The sequence below is a fragment of the Euprymna scolopes genome, chromosome 15, assembly GCF_053919585.1.
Source record: "Euprymna scolopes isolate OS-2025 chromosome 15, ASM5391958v1, whole genome shotgun sequence".
In the NCBI taxonomy this organism is placed as follows: Eukaryota; Metazoa; Mollusca; class Cephalopoda; order Sepiida; family Sepiolidae; genus Euprymna; species Euprymna scolopes.
Window position 1 is genome coordinate 49,325,341 of NC_136496.1, and position 9,510 is coordinate 49,334,850.

Consider the following 9,510-nt stretch of genomic DNA (forward strand, 5'->3'; position numbering starts at 1 on the left):
TCATGAAAAACACTCGTCTAGCTGAAAACATTATCAATAATTTCCCCCACTCTTTTTCTGTGCCTAATCCTAAACGTACATTCCATGAACAAAGCTTTTTTCTTAGAACTACACGCCTGTGGAACTGTCTTCCATTTTCCTGCTTTCCAGCCGACTACAAGTTGATCATATTCAAGTCCAACATAAACAAATTCTTGAAGAACCATCCCCTTAAGTAATTTACCAAATTTCCACTACTAACGATTACTAGGATATTGTGCCAGACTTGTGTACACTCATTAACCATTATCCTCGAGTGACCTTTGGGCCTTGATAAGTGGTGACTCCACTGTAAAAAAAAAAAAAAAAAAAAACTATAAAGGGCTATATTGCCATGGGTTGTTTCTTATTAATTTATGCCCGTTATTTTTTTGGGGGGAGATAAGACTGTAATTCCAGATCGATTCCAGACTAATCCAATTGCCAAATTCTATTTGATTTAGTAGCTGGATAACTTTCAGATTATAATCCGATTGTTATCCAATGTAATCTACAATGACCCCACTCAAAGACAGAACTTTCATTGATCTTGTGTGACATCACAACCAAAACAGTTGTCCAGACAGATATCCGACAGATCAAAATATCTTGATGAAGTGGAAGTATTACAGCACAGTACAAAATATGAGATATCTCCAAAAATAAAAGCAAAACCATACAAAAACTGCTAAATTGTCCGAACCACTTCTTAAGAAGCAATTAAGTTATTGCTTATTCAGCAAACGTGTTTTTCTGCTCTAATTTACTTATACTGCTTCTCTCTTTTTGGAAATCATAATTTCTCATTCTATGACTAAATGTAATGTCTAAATACAAGGTCTATACTGACCACGTGTATATTGTTACTGATGTATGTTACTAAAATAACTAGCACAAATGTTATTTCTAAATGTCTGCTTTTTTAATCCTTATACACTTAAATCCTCCCCAAATTCCTGTATATCTATATTGTATATTAATGCTGTATTCTAGTAAGTTAACATCTCTCCTGTTTTAACTGAACAAAAAACCAATTGCTCTTCTCCTCAAGCTGATATAAAATCACATACTTTGAACGTACCTTTAGAGGAGGGTTTAGCTTCCGGTCCTAAACTTTAGAAGGTTGACCTTTTCAAAATCGATAAATACTAAACATGTATTAGCTTAACTTATATTTATACTCTATAGAATATCTATAAAATAGATAACTATTAGCCACAGTTTGTGCCCAGATTATAAGTGATCTATATTAACTAGCAACTATATCTTTCTTACATTAGATGGGATAATGTGCTTGTGATTATCTTTACATGAAAACTAACACCTAAAGCACATTTCGAAATGCACCCTAACCCTTATACTATAATTTTCCAATTAGTCACTAATCCACAAACGATATTAGATCTTTTCTTACCCCTAGTAGATATTCACCTTTAATCTACACACCACACTCATAAATACCTCCTTTAAAAACGTAACAAATCTTAATCCTATTCTGAGAAGTGTAAGATCAAAGCAGACACTAATTCTTTGATACTAACTCTACCAATCCTAACTATCCATGTGGGAGCATAGAAATACCTGGTTTTGAAACCAGGTGCAGGAAAAACTCTCTCAGTGCTGATGGGCCAGTAGATCAGGTTAGGTCATCCATCTAGAATAAGGAAAACTTTGATTTGTGAACCTGTGTCACTGACCTCATATTTCTTGGCACAAAACAGGAAAAAGAGGCCTTCTCATTCCTGGACAACAACCTCCCTAGAGCTAGTGACTTGATCAAATCACCGGTTTGCAAACCTAAACTGCTTAAGGAGAAGATAGGTTCTACCTATCTAGACTCCATACTCCTTCTTTGCCTATTAGCCAGGAGCAGAGGTGCGGCCACGAGGACTCATTAGTGCTTAGCCTTGTTTCCTGACTAGGGCATTGAATGCCGTTCCCCACAACTGCCTCATTCCCTTCCTCGACACCTCGGCATCTTGAGAGTGCTTATTTAACATATGTTAAATAAGCACTCTCAAGATGCCCAGGTGTCGGGGAAGGGAATGTTAGCATAATTAGACTGGGCCACTCCTGTCGGACAGGTTTGAGGGTACCAGTTTGACAGTTGCTGGTTCTCAACTGACAGTACAGGACCCCTAACTCTTTGATAGCACTTAGAGCAGCTGTTCTGTCATAACTCGTGTAATATCAAGATATATGTAGTGCCATGTCACGCATGGAAAGGCACCCTGCACTCATCTCTGGTGGGCATTCCCGAGTCCACATTCCTGTGGATGAGGAGCCGACTGACGGTCTACTCATGTTGTATGATGGTGACTATGCACATCCGTTTTGCCTAGCACCTCAATCTAAATCTGAAACTACGAAATAGATAAAATGATAGCTCAATCCAAAAATATGTTCAAACAAGACACACACTCACGCCTTCTCCCTTGCATTTGCACATATCCGAGGACTTAGAACTTAGATGATGTAGAATCATTTCTCCTAGCAAACTCCCCGGATATCTTAGCACTAAGTGAAACTAACTTGCACTCTTCCATCCCCGCTAACATCTTTAACATGTCTGGTTATCTTCCACTTTGTCGTAAGGATTTTAACAGGAACGGACTTGGAGTCTATATTTATGACACCCTCCCCCATGTCTAGGGAATCTAAACTAGAATCAGGTGACCAGGCCTTCATGTGCTTTAAACTAAATTTACAACATAGCATTAACTACCTGCATTTTCTTTATTGCTCTCCATCAACCCAGGACTGTACTATAATCAATCATGTCTCTGACAGCATAGATGTAGCACTTTCCCTTGATATTAGTGCCCAAATACATGTATTTAGTGACTCTAACGCACGCCACAGAAATTTGCTTGGCTTCTCTAACTACACTGACACAGCTAGTAGCATCATCCATAACTTTGCTTTATCCCATTCCTTGACACAGACAGTAACATTCCCGACCCATCTCCCAGATCGCCAGGACCAACAAGCCACACTAAGAGTGAATATACTGCAACCATCAGGATACGCATTGAAGTGCAAAATTAGGAACTTATGATTTCTGGAAAATCTACAATAGTGTAGTAAATAATGGGCAATCAATAATTCTCCCACTATCCAATAATCATGAGGTTGTTTGCACAGCAACTATTTGCCCGTTATTTTCCCTCAAACTCTACCTTGGACCCAGCAAACCATTCCCTCCCTGATTTTCCTCTATGGACAGAAACCACACTAGATGATCTGAAAATCACCCCTTCTCAGGCCCTGGAGGGAGCGGTTGGTCTGTCGACCGCCTAGGTCGGGAGCTGAATCGAAAAAAAAAAAAACAGCTCAGGTCTCTTGCTTTTGTTTGCGATGTTCTTTGCGCATGTGTGGATTTTCTTTAAGGGGAAGTGACGTTGCCAATGTGTGCGTACGTGTGCGTGTTAATGTGTGTGAACGTGAATATATATACGTGTGCGTGCGTATGTCTGTGTGCGCGTATGTGTATGACAAGAAACGTGATTTGAAATGTTAACGCGTGGTTTTGTGTGAGACTCCGCAACCCTGCTTCTGACACTCCTAGTTACCGTGACATACGCTGACATATATTCGGTGGGTTTTTAACAGTATTTTGTCTAGTTTTTTTTATTTTTAACTCCTTTTCCCAAACTTACCGTGTCAAAGAGAGAGTCGGGCGCCATTTTTAATTTTCCAATACATCGGTAAACACTATGTTTTTCGAGCTGAATAAACATGTTACATTAAAAAACGCTAAAAAATTATCCAGTTAGGTAGAAAAGCAACTTATCTTTCCTTTGATAACATTTATTTGTTATTTGTTTTTTGTTGTTGCTTTTTGACAACTTTTTCAGTAATACAAACCTGAAATGTAAAATATAAATGCCACATTTTAATATTTTTCGATAAAATTACAATGACAACAATTATAAAAATGTGAACGCCGATCGTCTCCGCAGCTCGAACGTAGTCTTACCCCTAGACCACGTAAACACTCAATGGAATATCGCTGAAAAAAGTTATAAAACACTTCGTTTTTTTTTGTTTTTTTTCTCCAATACGCAATCTTACAGTTTCGTCAACTAACATTTACGATCTAAGAACAATAATTAATGGCCAATGTGCGCTAGACTCTAGCGCACATTGGCCATTAATTATATAAATAAAATTTTATATTGGTACTCTAGCGCCGCTAGAGTACCAATATAAAATTTTGGTACGCATGCAATTATTGATCCGTGCTGAAATAACGTTATTATTTAAAAAACCATTCTTAACATTGGGAGGGTGTTATTCTGTACTTTAACCTTACAATTGAATAAAAAAAACATAAAACTTTTAATTAAACTTAAAAATAGGATTTAAAAAATAGCGCGGATCAATAAGTGCATTAGCACCAACTTTTTTTTTTTTAAAGGGTATTCGGGTCAGTATTCCGCCTTTCATTTTTATATAATCCGATAATAATTCGCTGGAAGAAAAAAAAAGACGAAAAAAAAAAAAAAAAATATGGAGGGGACGGTACCGCTCGTACACGTGAAGCTCCGCTAATAGCACAAAAAAAATTGATTTTAATTTTAACTACCAACAAAAAGTTTAATTAGACATTCACAATTAAATAGCTTAAGTTGGAAATTCGCAGTGTATAATAATAAAGTATAAAAACAGTGAAAGAGAAAGACACGGTGGAATTCTATCCTTTTTTTGGCCACTCATGCAGAGAGTGATCCGTGCTGAAATAATAACATTATTTAAAAAGCCGGGTTTGTATTACTGTACACATAGATTCGAAAAAGTTGTCAAAAAACAAATATATGACAAATAAATGTTATCAAAGGCAAGATAAGTTACTTTTCTACCTAACTGGATATATTTTTTGTGTTTTTATTCAGTGTAACATGTTTATTTAGCTCGAAAAACATGCAGTGTTTACCGATGTATTGGAAAATTCAAAATGGCGGCCGACTCTCTCTCGGAGAGGGTAAGTTTGGGAAAAGGTATTATAAATAATAAACTAGACAAAATACTGTTAGAAATTCGCTCAATATATGTTACCGTGACATAAGTTGACATATATTCGGTTGTTTTTTAATAGTATTTTGTCTAGTTTATTATTTATAAGATCTTTTCCCAAACTTACCGTGTTAAAGAGACAGTCGGCCGCCATTTTGAATTTTCCAATACATCGGTAAACACTGCATGTTTTTCGAGCTGAATAAACATGTTACATTGAATAAAAACACAAAAAATATATCCAGTTAGGTAGAAAAGTAACTTATCTTGCCTTTGATAACATTTATTTGTTATATATTTGTTTTTTGACAACTTTTTCGAATCTATGTGTACAGTAATACAAACCCAAAAAGCCATTCTTAACACGGGGAGGGTATTTTGTACCTATTCTGTACCTTACAATTGAATAAAAAAAAACATAAAACTTTAATTAAACGTGGAAATACGATTTAAAAAATCGCGCGGATCACTCTCTGCATTAGCACCGTTTTTTTCCTATTTTCTTTTAAATATACGCATGCGCATGAACAAAATCCAAGACTTTGTATCAATTTCGGATTTTTCAAGAAACGAATTTTTATTTTATTTTATAAAATTAGAGATTAGATAGTTTCCTAAGTCGACATAAACGAGTACAAATACCGGTCGTTCGTTAGATACCTGGCTCAATTAATCCCCAATTTTATGACCATCGTCAAAGTATATTTTGAACTATAAAATTAATCCCAAACATTTTTTTTTTTTTTTTTCAGTCATATATCGATAAAATAAAGCCATATAGGAACATGTCTACATACCGTAATCGCTTCAAGAAAGGTTAAGTGAAATCCACATTTATAAAGAATTTAATCACGACGGGAAGTGAAAGTTCAGAGCAACTTCCGTTTTCTAAAGGTAGATATAAAAACATGATTCGGCGAAGTTGCTAAGACGAAACGGAAAAAGTCGCGAACTCTTTGTATTAACGAACTTCTTTGTTTCGTTTCTTAATTTTATGAATATGCTGCACTTCTATTTCTTGTTCTCTTTCGGTGGAGGAGAAATCCTTCACGACTGAGACAATTTTTATTTTTGTACCTTTTCTCCACGTTAAAAAACGACCCTGGTGTCTAACTCTGTCCCGTGGGGAGGCATAGTAAATAGGTACTATGAAACATAGCAAATCTAATCGTAATTGAACAATGTTCATTGAACATGGCAATCACTACTAAGTTAATTTAAAGGAAATGCAGTAAGAAAATTAGTTAAAACAAAATAAATTGCTTTTGGCTAATTTAATTTCTCAACTGTATTTCTTTAAAGGGCACTTGTACAGTTTAACCAAGACATTAAAAAATGAAAATATCGAAAAAAAAGTTTCAATTGTATGTATGGAACGAAGTTCTCCGAAAAAAATTTCACTTAATTTCATCAAGTAGTTTGGGTTTTTTTTGGGTTTTTTTTACATCGAAAAAACAATTTGTTATGATACCGAGCAAAAGATTCGATGTTTAGGAAGAAAAGCTAGTATTAAACATGAAGAGGGGTGTCGGGGCTTTAACTGGAGTTATCTCCCCGTGGCGTGTTCAATAAATTTCATGACGGCTGACTTCAACGCGTTCTCATGTGTATTTTCCGCTGTAAATAAAAAAACTACTCGATCAAATTTAGTAAATATTTTTTTCGGAGATGTTCAGTCCAAAACGGATACGTACAATATAATCTTTTTTCGATATTTTAATTTTTTTAATGTCTTGATTACAAGTACCCTTTATATAATATATATATATATATATATATATATATATATATATTAGACATTAAGAGGAGATTATAGATAGATATATAAATTCCCGTTCACATACATCTTTCAGGATAAAGCTAGAACCCAGAACTAGATAGAATCGAACAATTGCATCGACAACGGACAACGCCAGACCCAAAGTGGGTTTCGATGTACTGAGTGCATCTCATCAGTGACGTGCTCCGACATAGGCGCGAACCCAGGTCGTCGCACTCATGAAGTGTGCAATACTGACGACCTAACGATATGGGCCAAGGCGCAATCTATTGACTATGCCTCGATTTTTTAAATTCTTATATTTTCATCCAGTTCTACATTCTACGATGTGACAAGCAACGCGTCATATACAACTAAGATAGTTACTGCTGGTATGCAGGCGGTAGATATCACATCTACCAACTTAACTGAAATTAGCCAACTCCACAGACACGATTACGGAACAACCTTATTTGTTGAGGGACATCACACCCTACGAAGGATGACCCGCTTTTTTCTACATATATTAGACATTAGGTGTATGTGAACGGGAATTTATATATCTATCTATAATCTCCTCCTTTATATATATATGTATATATATATATATATATATACTAGTTGTACCCTGTTACGCGTTGCTATGGCTCAAATTGGCGCAATGGAAACAGTTTCAAAATGAGAAAAAGCATGTTTCTTATAGGTTATAATTTTCCATTTCGTATGGGTACACAGTTTTTTGTTAATTTTTTTTTTTACTGCAAGCCATGTGCCATTGCAAAGCTTGGATTTCACAACATGATAATTAGTACGCCAAATTTAAGTTGCAATACATGCGGTGGCATCCCTGGTAAATATAGCTGTTGGATAATTAACCACTTTATCTGCTTTCACAACAGTGTCGATGGATTTGGATTTGACTACCTCACTTGGAATTTTACATTGAATAGTTCATGGACGTCTTTGTATTGATCTGCAAGAATAGCTCATTTGTCGGAATTTTTTTGTACCAATAATGGTGCATTCCACCCTGTTTACATTTATTATTTTTTTATCTGGTTCTTATATGAGTTTTTGTATTTTGTATCCATTATGATTTTTAGTTTCGTATATTTTGGATTTGTATGAAACTCCCTTTAATTTGAGAAAAGGGAAATGCTAGCTCGATGATAACGTCACAAGCCCAGCGCGTATTTCATCCTCTTTTGAAATTCTGCTGATGGGGAGAGTGAGCGTGTTCATTGCCCGGTGCTGAAAATGGAATTTTGATGAGCCTCCTTCAAAGAAGTAAACCTGGCAAGAAATTAATACCCGGCTGTGACGAGACAGACTTCTGAAAATTAACTACATGGCTATGGTTTTGCGTGTATTTTACAAGGAGTGAAATTGTTTTAAAGAAAATACCTGTTTTCAAGTAACAAGGAATTTTGGAATTTCCTATCCGGACAAGCGACGAGGTCTTGCTCCTGAAATGTCTATGGTTTGCATGCAACATGGAGGGAAGGAAAATTCTAAAAAAAAGAAAAAGGCACGTGCCTAACTGGCTTTCAATTGTGAGTACGCTCCTAAAATTAATTTCATATGCAGGTGTGATTAGGAGATACCATTTTGTATTTTATTATTGTATTCGTTAATGGATACACATGATATCTTATAAGAACCAGTGTTATTTTTTTCATTACATGTTAATTTTTTCATAATATGTTACCTTGGCGTTTCTTAAGTTTAATGTCTGCAAAGGGAAAAATTTGCAATTTATTGTAAATAACGTTTCTTCTTCGTTTCAAAGCAAGACATTTCATTTTATTCTTTACCCCTCCCCCTCTTTTGTTTCATGCTTTTTTTTCAGCTTAGTTACTTTGGCGTCGAGTTTATCTGGAAGCAGGATAAATTCCGATATTTTGCAAATTTTTCTTTCTTTATTTAAGAGTAGTTGGAAAATTTCTGCTTTTATTTGTGAGCATTTTGCAAATTGTTTTCCGACATTTTGCAAATTTCTCCCCTTTATGTAAAGGTAGTTGGAAAATTTCTGCTTTTATTTGAAAGCATTAGGCAAATTTTGTCCCATATTAAATTCATTAAGCAAATTTATTATTCCCTTTTTCGGAACGCTTTGAAAGTAAAGTATATACCCTTTTCATTGAGATATGCTTTAATTCATTTTCTTTCAAGTTAGGATTGAATTTAACCTCTTGAAATTTCTGTTAACTTCACTACCTGAAACTATCAACGTCACTTAGATTCGTTCGACTGCTGTGAATTTCTTCCATTAGTTAAAGGCATTTTCCTAATTTATTTTCCCTTATTTAGAAGCATTTTGTAAGTTTACTGCTTTTATTTGAAGGCATTTTACAAACTCGTGTTCCCTTATTTCAGAATACTTTTCAAATCAAATGGTCAGTTATTTCAAATAATTTAGCGAACTAAGTTACTTACTATACGCCTTGTATGATACGAAGCGTGCGCCTTCCCCTTTCTATTTCGAGACACGTTTCTGTTACTTTCTCGTCCACAATGACTGTCTAATTAATTCCTTTACCTGCGTTCCCTTCCCACTTGTAACTCAGCGCGTCTCTCAACGTCCCCCTAAAATATTCGAGGACTGCTATGTCCTGAATTTAGAAAGCGTGTAATGTAATTTAGTGTTTCCAACATTCGACTTTCGCTTAATAAAAATTCCCGAATTTAGAATTTATGTACGTCTAATGTCTTTATTT

General features: G+C 35.3%; 1 protein-coding gene across 4 annotated transcripts in view; it reads right to left on the reverse strand.

The window, feature by feature from the left end:
* Positions 1-6,426, reverse strand: part of LOC145293821 (TAF6-like RNA polymerase II p300/CBP-associated factor-associated factor 65 kDa subunit 6L) — a 313,860-nt gene extending 307,434 nt beyond the window's left edge. For 2 of the 4 annotated variants that reach the window (XM_080140454.1, XM_080140450.1), the window contains exon 1: positions 5,832-5,920. The gene's annotated coding sequence lies outside the window, so the exon portion shown is untranslated. Of the gene's footprint in view, positions 1-5,831 lie in introns of all 4 variants that reach the window. The other 2 variants (XM_080140452.1, XM_080140453.1) reach the window with 2 other exon arrangements.
* Positions 6,427-9,510: the final 3,084 nt, after the last annotated feature.